This window comes from Lissotriton vulgaris, chromosome 1_1 (genome assembly GCF_964263255.1).
Source record: "Lissotriton vulgaris chromosome 1_1, aLisVul1.2, whole genome shotgun sequence".
Taxonomy (NCBI): Eukaryota; Metazoa; Chordata; class Amphibia; order Caudata; family Salamandridae; genus Lissotriton; species Lissotriton vulgaris.
In genome coordinates this window covers 1,992,133,523-1,992,149,950 of record NC_141685.1, presented here as the reverse complement: position 1 = coordinate 1,992,149,950, position 16,428 = coordinate 1,992,133,523, and the positions used below count along the sequence as shown (strand labels likewise).

At 45.3% G+C, this 16,428-nt stretch overlaps 1 protein-coding gene across 1 annotated transcript in view; it reads right to left on the bottom strand.

Annotated features, from left to right (window-relative positions):
• Nucleotides 1-16,428, bottom strand: part of UCMA (upper zone of growth plate and cartilage matrix associated) — a 92,152-nt gene that overhangs the window by 26,234 nt on the left and 49,490 nt on the right. The gene's annotated exons all lie outside the window — the stretch shown is intronic.

Below are 16,428 nucleotides of genomic sequence, written 5' to 3'. Positions count from 1 at the left end.
ATCATGTAGGTCACAGGAAAAGGGGGAATATCTACCCGATTATATTCTTTACACTGAGCAAAGCCTTTATCAACAAATACCGATTCTCAGGCCTGCAAATAAGCCTTCATTATCAGTAAAACAACCGAGACACTCTCCAGATACTGGAGCCAACGTCATGGATCCTTTTGGTAGTACAGCAGAGGTGATGTGGAAAATTAAACTGATTTAGCTTGTAGAGACATGCCTATTGAGACCACTCACAAACAACCACTTGTCATTTAGGTTCAGAACCCAGATGGCCCTCCAACCTACTTCTGGGAATGATGTACTGATGGGAGCCTTCTCCATTGCCAGTTTGTAGACATAAGTTTTAGTATACGAAATGAGGTGAACTTACAGGCATCAAACTGTTTTGGGAAATAATCCAGGAATATTCAAGTGATAGTGTGGCTCCTAAATGTATGAACAAATCAATGAGCATGTGCAGGACATCTAACCTGGGCTTCTATTGGAATTCTATAAAGCATATTAGCAAGCCCATTATCGCCGTTTTAGCAGCAGTTTCCTGCTGCTAAAACTGCGATAATTTTAACGAGGTTCTTGCGAATATGCCCGCTAGAGTGCTATCCTCACCGTTACATTTAAGTTGCTTTATCGTTAAAAAAAGTATCGCCTAACACAGATCACTCTAGCATAGGATTCCATCAAGTTTTGGTGTACTTTCGAGGCCAGGATATCCCAGAGGAGAAAGGATGGTCATTAAATCGATACGCCCAGTAGTATTTTAATTGAATGCTGAATTGTTCAAATGCTAGTCAATGATATACTGGTGTTTGTAGCAAATAACTTACATTATTCTATAAGAACAGGACACAAGATAACGAGGCAATCCGTTCACCCCTTCAGAAGCAGATATGGAATCACTTCCGGATAAGAAAACCAGTACTTAGCACATATTCTGCTAAAGTAGCCAGGCACCAGATCCCCTGATCTAGAGTCTTCCGTTCCCCCAGCTCATTCGGTATAATCAGCGTGTACCAGTTGGCGCAGGCCAATTGACACAGGCCTTTTTTATTCACCTTCCTCTAACAAGATGCAGGAGAGCAGTAGAGCACTGTTTGAAAAACACCCAGATGGAAGTAATGACAATACAGGACAAAATAGAGCTATGGGAATAATAACTTTAAGATTCAATATGTTCACACAGTCATTAATATGGACCACGAGATACACTTTTGCATCTTCTAGTACGTCAACCTGGTTTTACGAGCATTTGTATACCACACAGACATTGATAGCTATCTCTATTTCAATGTACTTAATCACGGGAATAAATCACTTACAGTTGTAGTAAATCAATGTGTTTGTGGTTTGAGGAGTATAATTCAGACGTATCTCATTTGATAGTATTGCAATAAAATGTGTTCGGGGGCGTTGCCAAGCCCAGCAAGATGGAGGACTTGTGATTCCTGAGCATCCTCACCCGGTTGCCTTTCGCTTGGCCCACAGTAACCTAGTAGTGGTGCCTAGTCCTGCCTAATCACTCCCCCAACAGGGCACAACTAGCAGTTGACAAGGGGTTCACTTCGTCCCACAAGGCAACAACAGCACCGCATGGCGCCTCAGCCCCTGGGATCAGACGAGGCATGGAGAGAGACCGCAGGGCCATGTGGTCCAGGGCTCAGCATCCCCCCCCGCCCCCCAAGGGCTGCTCGCTGCCACCCCACACACCAGAGGACAGAACTGTCCGGTGTGGGTCCTGAGGGGGACCAAGGCCTGATCCCGCTAACTCACACCTCCAATCCCTCCTGCAGCTGCATCCGGCCCCAGAGGAATGATCCTGGAGAAGTGCGCTGCAGCATGGGTGATTGCCGAAAGGGAAACACTGGAAGACTACCACCGACTCCCCAGCAATGCCTCCAGGATCCAGTGTGGGGCTCACTGTGTCCCTCAAGAGAAGGACCAACGTATGGCACCTTGGTCCAGAGGATCCTGCGAGGGGTGGTAAGGGACAGTGAGGCACCTCCACTGCCCCACACACCATAGAGCATCACTGACCGGCGTGTGCCCTGATTGGAGCTGGGGCCCATGCCCCGACGAACCCTCCAGTGACCATAACCAGCCTGGAGACAACATGTCAGAAGGAGTGTGGAGACTGTTGCAGGCTCTCTCATGGCACCAGGAGATAGCACCAAAGACCTGGCTCACCCCCAAGACTGCTGCTCATTCCCCTTGATGCCCCTGTTTTGGTAAGGAGGACTATTCCCTGATTAGGGGGTTCCATGGAATGGCCTCCAGCAGCGGGTGACTTGAGGGGACCACTGAACTGCATCCCCTAAGTGACTTCAAAGCTGGCCTTTGCCCCTGAGGTGATGGGGGAAGTGATGGGAGGAGACAGTCGGGGAGCACTGGCAGTGCTGCTGAGAACACACCCACTGATCACCTGTTACTAATGGTGGAGCTTTGAGCTTTTAAGGTACTGCCGAGCCCTGACATTGCACCGCTGGAACGCAATCCACCAAACCAAGTGACTAGCTTACAAGCGCACCACCCTCACCTTGCCCACCCAGCAGGGCACCATGTGCCCGAACCTGTTGGTGTACCCCCAATCAACAACTCACCAGACGCTCCACAACCCTACTATGAGGGGGAACTGGTGCACTGGACACTCCCACACCATGCTGCTGTTATCTACTGCCCTTCAGACAATGGCCTGTGGCAGAGGCAAGAGTGACTCCACCATTAAAACGTTCCTGCAACTACCACTTCAGCACCCCTCAGGAGAGTATGGACTGCCACTGATTGGCCGATACGGCCCGCCACATCAGGTCACTAAGGACCTGCTCCTCCAACTCTTCCAGGAACTCCCAGATGGCCTCAAGGGAGTCTAGACCTACCTCCAACAGGATCTCCGTGCCCTCCAATCAAATGACATCGGAGAGAGGGTAGCTCAGGCCGAAACTTTCATCAATAAACCAAACGAAGTGGACGAGATGCTGCAAAAACAAATCCTCCAACTTGTACTCTCGCTTGCAGGAGAAATTCGAGGACCTTGGAAACAGATTGCGCCATGGAGCAACTCACCCAACACATCAAGAACAACAATCTTCTAGATGACTTTCAATCCGGCTACAGTCAAGGCTGCAGCACTGAAAGAACACTGCTACAGGTTATTGCTGCTGCCCTATGAATCCTAGATTTAGGCAGCCGCATTTACCACTTCCCCGACAAGGAACTGATTATATCTAAGGCTCAACAAGTCGGCCTTATCGCCTTCAACGGTGCCCAACTCTTCCTCTTTCAATAACTCTTGGGGGCCACATTAGCTAGACAGAGTGCCTTCAAACCAGATACGGACTTCCCATAGCACCTAGTACCATTGGGCTCACCCCTTTCACACTCTCCTCACCTGGAATGGCCAAGCCCAATCCACAGCTACACTTGTGGAGATGAAACTCTTTTTGGGGTTGCCTACGGAGACAGCGGAGTCTGGAGCTCTCAACAATGGGCTGGGAGCTCTCCCTCCCTGCACTTGTTTCCCTCCTCAAGGAATTTGGGAGTTGGCTGGCCTCAAGTTCAATATGACATGTTGGTCCAATAACTCTGTTCGATACCTAGGTATTCAACTTACAAAAGCCACAATGCGTGGGATTCTTACCCAGCTTCATGAACTAAGTCATTCCACGTGCAGTGCCAGAACTATTGAAGACATTCACTCGGAGGTGGGCCCCTGCAGTTTCAGAATTGTTTTGCTGCTGGTCTGTGCACGAGGACTCTTTTCAGGCCTCCGGCTTCAGTGCTCACTACTGAAGCCTACATACCTCCACATTTCCGAGGACCAACCCCCTAGAGACCCCAGAAAGATATGTAACCCGCAGCACACAACATAACATCCAGATTCAGTCTTGAGCCTTTAAACCCTTTGCCTCCTTCTGCATCGCTGCCTTCACAAGCATGGATGGAACCTGCAATCTTCTGTGGGCAGGCAGATGGGCGCTGGGCCTCAGACACCATGTTAGGCCTTGTCTTCTACACTGAGTTTAGGTGGTGCTGGCAGAGTGATTCATGTCCTTCAGCACAAGCCCAGGTCTGGCATCCCTCCACATGAGCCTCCACTGCCATGGGGAACGTTGGCCCTAGGCCATTATTGCATTCTTTGATGTACAGCAATTGGGAAGAGGCCGAGTGAAGCCCTGGGAATAGGCATGCCCCTTTATCAGTATTTATAAAGGAAGGAATCGCTATAAAGATAGATCAGAAGGTGATTTATGAGCCTTTTGAATTAATATGTTTTAAGACTCCCTTGTAATCAAGGCAGCATCCCTGTGTCAAGGGTGTCATCCCTGTTTCAAGGGTGTCAGTGTACATTTTAAGCTGCCGGGGGGCAAGAATCTCAATATTTTCTTAATAACATTCTTTGAATAGACTATCATAGCATATTGCGGATGGGAGGTGGTCTCTGCCAACAGAAACCCATCCCAGCGGACAAGTGTAAGCCTCAGGCAAACAAGAAAGAGACCCAGGATGAAAATGTGCAGTGTTCTTAACCCATCGGTCCATCTCCTGTCATTGGAACCTGCCTCCCTCGTTTCTCCTTCCTATTCTTCCAACAGCGTAATGTGATCCGTCTACCTCTCAGTGCTGAGTGCTCTTGTCCATCATGCTCCCCCTGAGACCATGTCTATAATACTTTCTATATCATCTATTATCTTCAGTATAGAAGATGATCTCTTCCCCTTCAGCTTTTTCTTCATTGTAGTGAAACCTCTGTCCCACTCCTCCAATCTCGTCACTGCAAAGTGCTTTGTCCATTTTTATTTATTTATTTATAGTCTTGTATCGCGCATGAATCAGCCCCGAAGGGGTATCTCCGCGCGTGGCTTCTGAGAGAATTAAGGCAAAACTATAGGTCGGAAGAGAGCAGAGGGGGAGCTAAGTTAGTCCTGTGTAAATAAGTAAGTTTTCAGTTTCTTTCTAAAATTAAGAAGATGAGGAGTTTGTCTTAGCTGGGGGGGGAGGGAGTTCCACAGCATTGGACCTTTAAGGGAGGGGGCACGACCACCCTGTCTTGCTCTGTTTACTTTAGGTACGTATAGTAACATAGTGTTGCTGGAGCGTAGGGTACGTCCAGGAGAGTAAGGAAGAAAGATATCTTTCAGATATTTGGGACCAGAGCCGTAGATACATTTATGCATAATGCAGCAAAGTTTAAAATGAATCCGCTGTTGCACCGGGAGCCAGTGAAGATGGGAGAGGAGGGGGCGGGAAGGAGTGCGGGGGGGAGCATTCAGGATGAGTCTTGCCGCGGTGTTCTGTACCACCTGCAGTCTGCGAAGTTGTTCCTGGTTGGCAGATATGAGTAGACTATTACAATAGTCCACTCGTCCAAGGACTAGTGCCTGAACCAGCGTCTTCCTATAGATGTTTGGTAGGAAGGGGAAGATACGCCGTAGAAGACCAATTGTGCGAAAACACGTTCCCGCAACCTGACTGACGTGATCTTTCATAATCAGGGATTGGTCCAGACGTACCCCCAGATTCTTAATGGTTTGCTTGGGCGCTGGGACAGGTCCGAGCTCAAGTGGCCACCATTCCGGGGACCAGAGCAGGGAGGCCCCTCCGAACAACATGACCTCAGTTTTGGTCACGTTGCATTGGAGAAAGTTCTGGGCCATCCAACCTGCCACCGCTCTCATACCGTCTTGGAAAGATTGCATGACTGCGGGTGTAACGGTTTGAAAGGGGAAAAGCAGCTGAGTATCGTCAGCATAAGAGATGGGTGAAAACCCGTGAGATCTAATGATCTCTGCTAGGGGGGCCACATATACGTTAAATAACGTGGGGCTTAGACATGAGCCCTGTGGCACCCCCTTGGTAAGCTTCCTGCAGACAGATTTATAGGAGCCTAGTTTGACACCTTGTTGTCTGTCTCCAAGGAAGCTCTCCAGCCACGCAAGGGCGGTCCCTTCTACTCCAGCTCCCTTCAGACGGCCGAGAAGAACTTCATGCAACACCGTGTCGAAGGCAGCGGACAAATCCAATAGCACCAGAATCACTGAGCTCCCTCTGTCAAGTAACATTCTGATGTTATCTGTTACTGACAGAAGGGCTGATTCGGTGCTATGGTTGGGCCTAAAACCAGATTGTGAGTGGTCTAGGCCGCCCGCTGCCTCGATGTAGTTGGACAGGTGTGCATTAACATGTTTCTCGGCCATCTTGCTGTAATAAGGAAGGAGCGAGATAGGACGGAGGTTGGAGAGCTCCGTCCAAGGAAGGGCCGCATTCTTGCGGATTGGGTTCACCACTGCTCTCTTCCATTCAGTTGGTACTTTTCCCTCTTTGAGAGACTGGTTGATGATATCCTGAATGTAGGGGGCTAACAGGGTGCGAAGTGGGGTTAAAATTTTGGCGGGGATGAGGTCATCCGGAGATCCAGATTTGACTTGAGTCATTATTGTGTCAAGCTCTTCGATGTTTATAGGGGGGAATGTAGTTAAGGTAAAGTTTATATTCTCATTGAGGGAGGAGGCCTTTTGGGAATCGCTATTAGGTTGGGATCCTAGGATTTTACCATAAATGGATTCTATTTTGTCTTCAAAGTAAGATGACACTTCTTCGCATAGACTTAGTGAGAAGTCATCTGGGCAAATACATGCTGTAGGTTTTACAAAAGTGTCAAGAATCCTATACAATTCTCTAGGAGAGTTATCAGCTTCCATGAGCTGTTGAACGATGTTGTTTTTGCGGGCAGCCTTGATGTGTTTATAATAATTAGCTTGGGCTGCACGATGTGCTTTTTTATTTTCCTCAGAGTGTGATTTCCTCCATCTCTTCTCTATCCTTCTACATTCTTGCTTCTCTTTTCTTAGGGCCTCGGTGTACCATTTTTCCTGTTTGGCCACCGGAAACTGTCTGTCCATAATTTCTTATATGTCCTGAATGCGGCATGTGCACTCCTTCAGTCCTCTAGGTGCAGCTTACCTCCGACCTGTCCTTCTTTCCTCCTCTTCCACCAACAAAGTTGCTCTGTCTACTTACTTGCCTGTCTTTCTATGTAAATTGGTCTTCCTATTTATCTATGTCAATTTGTCTATGTCTTCTGCTTGGGTTCCTTGTGCAAAATGCCCTCTCCCACCCTTGGAGTGAAGGTGTTGTCCCTTCCATCCTCTTCATGCCGCTCAGAGCAGTTTACATCGATCTCTTCTCTAATCCCTGCAGAGAAGTCCACTCTCGCTCGACTGATGTCCTCACGTCTCTCTACAGTCTACCTCCCTTTGCACTCTCTGTCTACCTCTCACCAGTATCTACCTTCTTTAATCTCACTCACTCACTCAAGTGTCCATTAATCAGAAGGACCCACAATCCTCCTTTCTGCAACTTCCTTTCTCAACTTGTCCCAGACTTGGCAGATTTCAAATTGTTAGCAAACCTCCTTTATCTTGGTCCTCGGTGTCCTAATCGAAAACCTTCTCAAAATCCCCATTCTAACATCAAAGTTTCCTCTCAATGCTAGCCATGAAGTCAAGATGTCAATATTAATTGGTGCAAAGCCTTTTGTGTCCAGGTTGGTTTTGTCTACCTCTCCCTCTACAGTGTCAACTGAAATCAAAATCTGCCTGCTCCTCAAAACATTGCAATCCTGTATGTTTGCCTGCACACTTCACACATTTTTCCCCCCGTAGTTTTATTTAGTGCAAACTTGACCTGGTGACTTGACTGATGTGCTGTACATGATTACCAATTACGTTACACAAGGACAGAATATTTGTTTTTTGTAGGCATGGGGAGATTAAGTGATTTGATGTTGAGTGTCATTGCCGAGACTCAAACCCGGTTCCCTAGATTAGAGATCGACCGCCCTAGCCATTAGGCTACATCCTCTTCCATTCATGCTTGGATTTACATGGGTTTCTAGGGCTGTATCCTCTGTTGAAGCTCCAGCATATTATTATATATATATATATATATATATATATATATATATATATATATATATATATATATATATATATATATATATATATAAAGGTAAAGAAGAGGGTGGCCTTGATGCAAGAGCCGGTGACCATATGGAGATTGGTTGGTTTGATAAAAACCTTGCATCATTTGTGCCACTTGTCTTTGAAACAGTTAATTAAGCTATGTATGTTGTGGTGGTTCTTTGGTGCCTTTTGCTTCACGGAGTTGCTGGGCAGGGTTTCGGAAGGTGGTATGAGAGTGAAGGATGTGGAACTGAGCATCATCATTTATGCTTTAGCTTGAGGAAATCCAAGATGGATCAAGTGGGAAAAGGAGCAAGGATTATTTTAAATAGGATAAATAATAACGTGAGCCCAGTGTATGCTTGGTTTAAGGTTTAAGGAAAATATAACTTGGATTAACATTTTTGCCATAAGGATGGGAACAGGCTACTTGCTGCACAGATTTTGGTGATATGAGGAAGGGATTGTTATACATGGTAGGAAACCTAATGGATTTTGGTACTCGTTCATTTCGGATTGGCGCAGCAGCAAATAGGCTACATTTTTTGCTTTAAAAAGTTATGAAATTGGGTAGATGGTCCTCTACATGTTGTAAAAGTTACATCAGAGATATTGAGATGTGTTATTGAGTTCATGATTCTATTATGTTTTCTCTTGATTTCAGGTTGTGTAGCAGGACATAGTATGGCATGTTTCTACGTGTGGATTATTGGGCCTTCCTTTATTAGGTGCAGGCGGAAGTTGGTCCTATTGGAAATAACTTAGGTTTTCAGTCCACGAAAATTAAGACTGAATGATGGGGGAGAGAAGGAATGAAGTGGAGTTAGACTTATTGCCAAGGTTGTCTACCCTTTCATGTGGAAGATCCTGTGTGGTATATAGCAAATTCACTTTGGAGAGAATGATTTGGTTCAGCTGTCTGGTTTGGGATTGTTCAAGTAGATGAAAAAAGATTCTGATTCATTGGTCGCTTGTGGTCTTGCACGTATATGCTGTGGACGGCTCCTTGTGGCAAGGAGGGTTTGGTGTGCAGTGGTACAATATAATGCAGTTCAAAGAGCCAGGACGAAAGTTATAGAGGTGCTATGTTTTGCCAAGGGCGGTGGTAGAGCATGTAGACAATAAATGTGAATATTTCATGTTCTTTAGGCAGGATGTGAGTAGCTAATGTGGATCATTTAACCTTCATGGGGGAATGAAATTATACTTGTTTGAATTAAGAGATAGCTTGGCAAAAACGTTGTAGGTGTCTCAATAGTACTGTTGAATATTTCAGGCTGTTTGGGCGACAACCAGGGAAGGAGTAGAGGTTGTTAAGACGACTGCCTGTTAGGGACAATAGCTCTACTGAGAGCGGGAGCGGGAATAAAAAATGCGTGTTCAGGGTTGTTCCTGGATGGCAGGTAAGCATAAGTATTTCCAAATGGGTTGGCAGAGTTGGGATAGGGCAGGCCTTGGCAGAGGGAGACCATTGGAGCGATGGATGAACAGTGAATGGAATGAGAGCGGTATGGTGAGAAAGATTTGATTGGTTTAGTCAGGGTTTGTTCATGTTGGGAGGGTGATTATGGTTGGGGGGCTAATCTGAACATTGTAGTAGTGTGGTGGGGATGCTGACACATGATTATGTATTTAACCTTCAACTGTTTACCTGCCCTAATAAAGCGGTCTTTTGCTCTCTAAATTGGTATAGTTATTATGTACCTTTATCACCCGATGATTGCAAGCAGATTGGTTTCTAAAGTTTCCTTGATGTTGGCGCTACACAGTCTCTAACCCTTTCTAATCTCTCTCTTATTTCTCTACACTTGGCCCTAATTTCTATACCTTTGCAGAATCTACCTTCCCTCCTCTACCTCACACATAACTGCAGACTATCTTAATGAATCTGTTTTTAGGGTACAAATATGAAATGGCACAACAGCCATTTTTATAAGTTGATCGAGGGAGCATTTATCTTGACTTAAACATTGTTATCAATGACTTTCACAGTGTACACATGGAGTATGCACATCTCCATGAAATAGGCAACATTGTGTGCAGCAAGATGAGTTTTAGATTGTCTTAACTCCTCTATTTAGCAGCAAGAATTTGATTATGTAAACTCTCATTACAGTGCTGTGTTCCATAGATCAAGCCTATTATGAAATAGTCTAAACTGTAATGGATTGATTGAGAAATTCATTTCTTATATGCAAAAATTCAGGTTTCTAATTATATTTGAAGTGAGAGCTCATTCCATACTCAGGTCTGGTTGTTTGTGATGAGTATGTTTTTGTATCTGTTTTTTTTTTTTTTTTTTTTTTTTAAAAACCTTTATTTATAGAAAGCACAGTACACAGCGTCTGCCTACAACCCCACAGGGCCGGCCGCTATGACATATCGGAAAAGGATATAAAAGAACCATTGGGGCAGAACGCCGTTGAAGCCATCTCTGAACACATTGCATCGTATGGAGCGTAAAACCATAACATGAGGATAGAAAAAGGTTTAATTTTATGATTTTGTGGAGTACAATTTACCAAACTGCAAAGAAAATAGAAGCTAATAATAGACCAGGATAGACATCATCATTCAAGGAGCACCCGGAAGGAGGCGTAATAGAGGAAGGCATGTATCAGAAAGCAATTTCACCGTCCTCAAAAAACGAAGGCCAACCGCTATGTCACAGAATATTACGATGCAATAAACCCCTTGATAACACTAAACCCCGACCCCAAAGGAAAAGAAGAAGTGTAGAAAAAGAAACAGAAAAGAAGAGGAAAAAGAAAGAGGGCCATAGAAACAAAGATAGAACATAAAACACAGCCCATCCCCCCACCCTGCATACCAGCGGAAGGCCACGGCCCACCCCCCCCAATAGGCATGCCTGTCGCCCCAAGAGAACCCCCAAGTGGGAAAGAGAATAATGAGAGCGGGATAAGACCATCCCACTCTCCAACTCTCAGAAGAGGTGGGAGGAGCCAAATATAACATACTCCCGGTCTCCACCGGCCCCGTAAACAGCCCCAACCACAATTATCATCAGCACAACAATGGTGGCGATCAAAACTGAAGGTGGGGAGAGACATTTCAAATATACGAGTAAGTCAGATATACAGCAGTCCGATCCTAGTCCCAGTCCGTCAACTTGTCTATAACACTAAAGTAGTCCCCGAGCCCTGGCCCGATCGTGGGTGACCCCGTGTATCCACCCACCATAAGGAGTCACAATCGTGGGAGAAGGGGGAACGCAATAGGACAAAGAACCCGCCTAACCCTGGCCCGATCTCGGATATATCTCAGGACACACCCCTCGCCGAGTGCCAACCCCCTCCACAACAAAGAGACAAGATGGATGCGAAGAAGAAGGGGGAGACTCACAGTTACAAAATGGACGGCGCTGAATACCCATCAATGCATTAAGCCCAAGTAAAAAAGTTGCAAAGTTTTCCCGATAGCACAGATACAACAGGGGAAAAAACGTAGGCTTTAACGAGAGAGTCTTCAAGGGGGCCAAAAATCGCTCAGCCAGCCGTCCCATTGCCGATGATGGTGATGGAAACAAAGAAGCAGTCCCCGAATGTGCAGACAATGTATCACAGGCAGAGTCAGTAAGCCGTCTTCCGCGCGAGCCGATCCAGTCGTTCCAGGTCTCACCAACATTAGAAACACTTGATAACACCGTTGCAATCCCAGGCACCAACAGGGAAGTGTACAAATGTTGCTGGAAACAGTTCCCCCGAGTCTGCTCCGAGTCGAGGGCCATGTCATCGAGTTTCTCACATAGCCTGTGGGAGTCATGATACAGCACCGATCTCAAGTCACTGAGGGCAGACAGGATATCAAAATAAGACAGGGTAGGCTGCGGTCCCCCCGTGCCCGGGTCACAAGCGGGTGCAGTCAAGGCAGTCCCCGGCCCAGCCATGATGCCGCAGGCACGGAGCGAGGGTGGGCGATCTTCTTCACTCCGAGAGCCAGCAAGTATCATCATTTCGCCCAAAAGCCGTTTCCGAAAGCATTGGGGGGTCAGACAGTAATCTCCAAGTGCCTCGACTCCCATTACCGCCAGCTATAGTTCCACGCCTTCAGCGAGGGGACCCCGCCGGCCAGGACAGGAAAGCAGGGTGAACGGACAATCCACCGAGTCCGGGCAGGACCCGTGCTGTAGTCTAGGCAGCCCTCACCCAGCTCGTAGCAGAAGAGCCGGCTGTATAGCGCGGACCACTCACCAAGTGCGAGGAGGTCGCAGCACATAATACTCCACAGCAGCCAGCGCGCTATAGTCCGTGATCAGGGATGGAGCAGATCCGCACAGGCTGGGGGCATCCTACGGGCAGGCTGGTCGTCTTTGCTCGTTGAGGTCCGGCATCCGGCGGCGATTCACGCCGGGGACAGGGCGTCGGGGCGGGCAGCAGGCTATCTCCGCCTTCCGGACGAGCTGTGACTCCGGAGGAACATGGGCGATGTCAGCGCACCGTCCGCAGCCGAACAGGCGATGAATTGGACAGGATACCAGGCAGGATAGTGCTGCGGAACTCAAGGGCCGGCGGAGCCGGGAGCCTACACGTCCGCTCCGGTCGCCATCTTGGCTCCTCCGTTTTTGTATCTGTTGAAGTAGTGTGAGATGCTAAGGGCATTAATGCAACTGGTAAACAAAGGATGTGTTTTTTTGTGAGGATTATTGAAGTTTGTATGATTCCTTCTACAAACGACTACAACAGAGATTGATACTTACCTGAAGGGACATGACTTGCTCTCTCGACAGACTTGGATCTGCATTATTACCACCTATGTTAATAAAATTACCATATTTTGGTCGCCATGTTTGTTCCAAAAGTGGTCATAGATGTAGCTCTCTCTCCATATGCTCTTTCCATCACAAGCTACAGAGGAATTTCAGAGCAGTCAGAGTGTTGTAAGACTGTTATCAAACATTGCTCCCAGTTTAATGCTCAGGGTTGACTCTTACATACCTGTAATGGTCGCATTATTTCTGTGTAAGATTATTTCTAGGTTTTCTTTGTAATACTGCTTATCATTGAAGTTCTTTTCTAGATGCTGTAGAACAACCACACATGTCCCACTGCTGTATTCGGTGTCAGAGATGCACCCTGTTATGGCATCAACTATTTTGCTCTGCTTGTCCAGCCATGCCTGAATTTACTCAACATTACATGTCCAGATTTTAAAATTGTAGGGGTATATTTACCAGGAAATGGTGCAGCGTGGCACTGCGAACAATTTAGCAGCGCTGCACTGCATCATTTAAAAAAAACTCAGGGATGTGCTGTATTTACAAGCATACGATGCACCCCAGTGTTTTTCCTTGCGCTAAAAAAAAAGCTACCTAGCGCTAACAAAGACACCCTTGCGCAGTAGTGGAAGGGTGCCTGCATTACAGGGAATCATTACTGTAAAGCAGGCACCTTTGTACCATGTTGCAGGAAGAATGTTTATGTGCAGGAAGTAATACCTTGCAATGGAGAGCAGCCAGACATTCATACATTCAAATCTGGTGCTCTGTTTCATGCCCCAAATGATTATTGTGATTTAGAGCCAGCATCAGGTGATAATGCCGGAACCTTCTATAGAAATGGCCTACAGTCAATTATTGATTATATGTTGGTTACTACCCCTATTAGCTCTAGAGCCAGTCGAGTGCCAAATAAATGTACAACTTTAAGTGATCATGCTATTTTATCATTACGGATAAAGGTATCCATAGGGCAGTCTGCCCATATTTTAAATGTTGACACCCCAGTAGTGGCAAGGAGAAATGGTATACAATTAAAAGGGGCTTGTGTTAACCAACCAAAATGAACTGCAGAAATCATATCAACTACACTGAATAAAATAGCAATTTGCCTAGATTTAGAGGCAGATGCAGGAGAAACTGTGAAGGCTTTTAGTGACCTACTAGAGGAAGTAAAAAGGGTTCTTACCTGTAAAAAAGAAATGATGAATAAGAGTCCGGATAGGGGTTGGTTTGACTCCCCCTGCACAATGGCAAGGAGAGCCTTGCTAAATGCCCTGAAAAGAAAACCCAGACTCCCAAATGAAATCAGAGAACTGCGGATTATATATAAACTTAGTAGGAAATAGAGAGAAAAGGCCATAAAAGAAGAAATGTGGGAGGATCTTACCAAAGCAGCAAAAATGGGTAATTGCCGTGACTTTTGAGGGATTGTAAATGCCCCACATTTCAAAAATTCTGTAGATCCTACATTAGACAACAACGTAACCGAGGAGGCATGGGTTGCTCATTTTGAGAACATCTTTTCGGTAACAACAAATTCAAAAATACCATCTGTTAATATGGAAACAAGCGAACAAGTTCCCCTCTCATTCTCATTTGTGGAAATAAAAGAAAGCTTAATGTCATGCAGTGCAAATAAGGCCCAAGGACCAAATGGCGTCCCAGTTGATTTCTTTCAAGGAGTACCAGAGCTATGAGCACCCCCATTAACTAACGTGATGAATAGTATAGCCCGAGTAGGTCCCCCACATTCCTGGTCAGCAGGCGTCATTGTTCCAATATATAAAAAAGGAGACAGGGCTGATCCATAAAACTATAGGTCAATATCCCTGCTGGATACAACAGCAAAACTTATGGGATGCCTCCTCCTTTCTAAGTTAGAGGGTTGGGCCAAGGGAAATAATATCTTAATCCAGGCCCAATACGGCTTCCAGCAGGGAAGAGGCACCATAGATCAGTGCTTAAATTTGGCGCTTATAACAGACATTTATACCAGGATAAAGGAAGGGAACATATATATGGCTTTCATGGACCTGTCTGCATCTTTTGACTACGTGGTCCATGAAAAGCTATGGGCTGTACTGGGGGAAATGGGGGTTGGCTCAGCCATAATAAACTTCATTAGACAATTGTACTTCAATTGGACAACCACGGTCCGATACACAAAAAATGGGGACTGCACACGCTCTTTTAAAATCGCCAGAGGAGTAAGGCAGGGATGCTTCCTTGCCCCATTCCTCTTTTCCATTTACACAAATGGAGTAGAAAATTCTCTCTTTAAGGCTACAAGAGACGTTCCTATGTTTAACTCACAACTCCTACCAATCTTGGCATATGCAGATGATGTAGTGTTGATCGCTAGGACAGGCCTCGGTCTACAACACCTAATATCTTCATATGTATCTTTTATGGATTCAATAGATCTAAGAGTAAACCACTCCATGTCCTTTGCAGTAATAGTGGAAACAAAAAAAAGAGATAGAACTCCCTACTTACATGTGGAGAAGGAGAGAATAGAGGAGGTTGACTCCTTCCCCTATTTGGGGGTACTTTTTGATAAGGACTTATCGTGGTCAAAGCTAGTTGAAGGAAGAAAGGGGTAACGGAAAGATCCCTTTCTGCTGTAAAATCATTCGCCAAAAAACTAGGGGCTAGGCCACTCGTGCCTATAAGAAAAATTTATCAGGCTAAAGTCAAAGCACCAGTAATTTATGGGGCAGGCGTGTGGGGTATTGTAAATATGAGCGTACTACAAACTATTGAAAATACGTTTTTCAAATCCTTAGTGGGCCTCCCAGTCTCCACGTCCAACTACCTTCTACAAATAGAGCTGGGTCTCCCTCACATATTAGATACATTATAACTGGCCCCTATTCTTTTGTGGCACTCAATATGGAGGAGGGATACAGTGCCGCTGACACAAACCATAATAATGAATTGTTTAAATATGGATAATTCTAGGATGTCGAGATGGTTGGGTTATGTGGAAATACTTTTAAACAAAATTGGCCTTCCACAACTGTTTAACGATCCACCCTCATGTAACAAAGTCTCAAAGCAAAAGATTAAAAGCCTGTTTAAGGAAATGATGGATTATGAGAGAATGGAGCAACACAGAAAGAATCAGGCAGTTGCAATATATGGCCTAAACCCCCAAGTGTCGGAGGGAGGCTTATTTTATCTGTCAGACGTTACCAACTCACAACATAGATTTATACTGTTGAGATTTCGACTGAATGTGATTCCGCTTATGTTAGGTTACCCTGACAAAATATATAGGCATGCAGATTTAACTCTGTGCCCATGTGACAAATTGTCTAGACAAACTGATTTGCACTTAGTTTTATTCTGCAGCCTTTATAAGAAGGAAAGGAACGAGTACCTAAAGCCGTTATTTAAAAAAAATATTTTTAATCAATGTCGGGTGGCACTATACTTCTTAAAAGGCCTATTTGATCCTTTGACATGTTTTTCATCAGCGTCGTTTTTGTGGGCCAGTATGAAAAAAAGGAAAAAGAGGGCGATGCTAATAACAAATGGGTCTGCACCTTGAAAATAGTTTCAAGTGTTCTGGGGTTTGACAACTAAATAATGGAGTTTAAATTCTAAAAAGCCTGACTGTTTTTTAAATTCTTATTTTCTGAAAGATTACATGAATTATAATGAGCACTTAAGAAGAAAATTAATACTGTAATTTTTTTTTTTATTTATTGTACTTTTTTATCT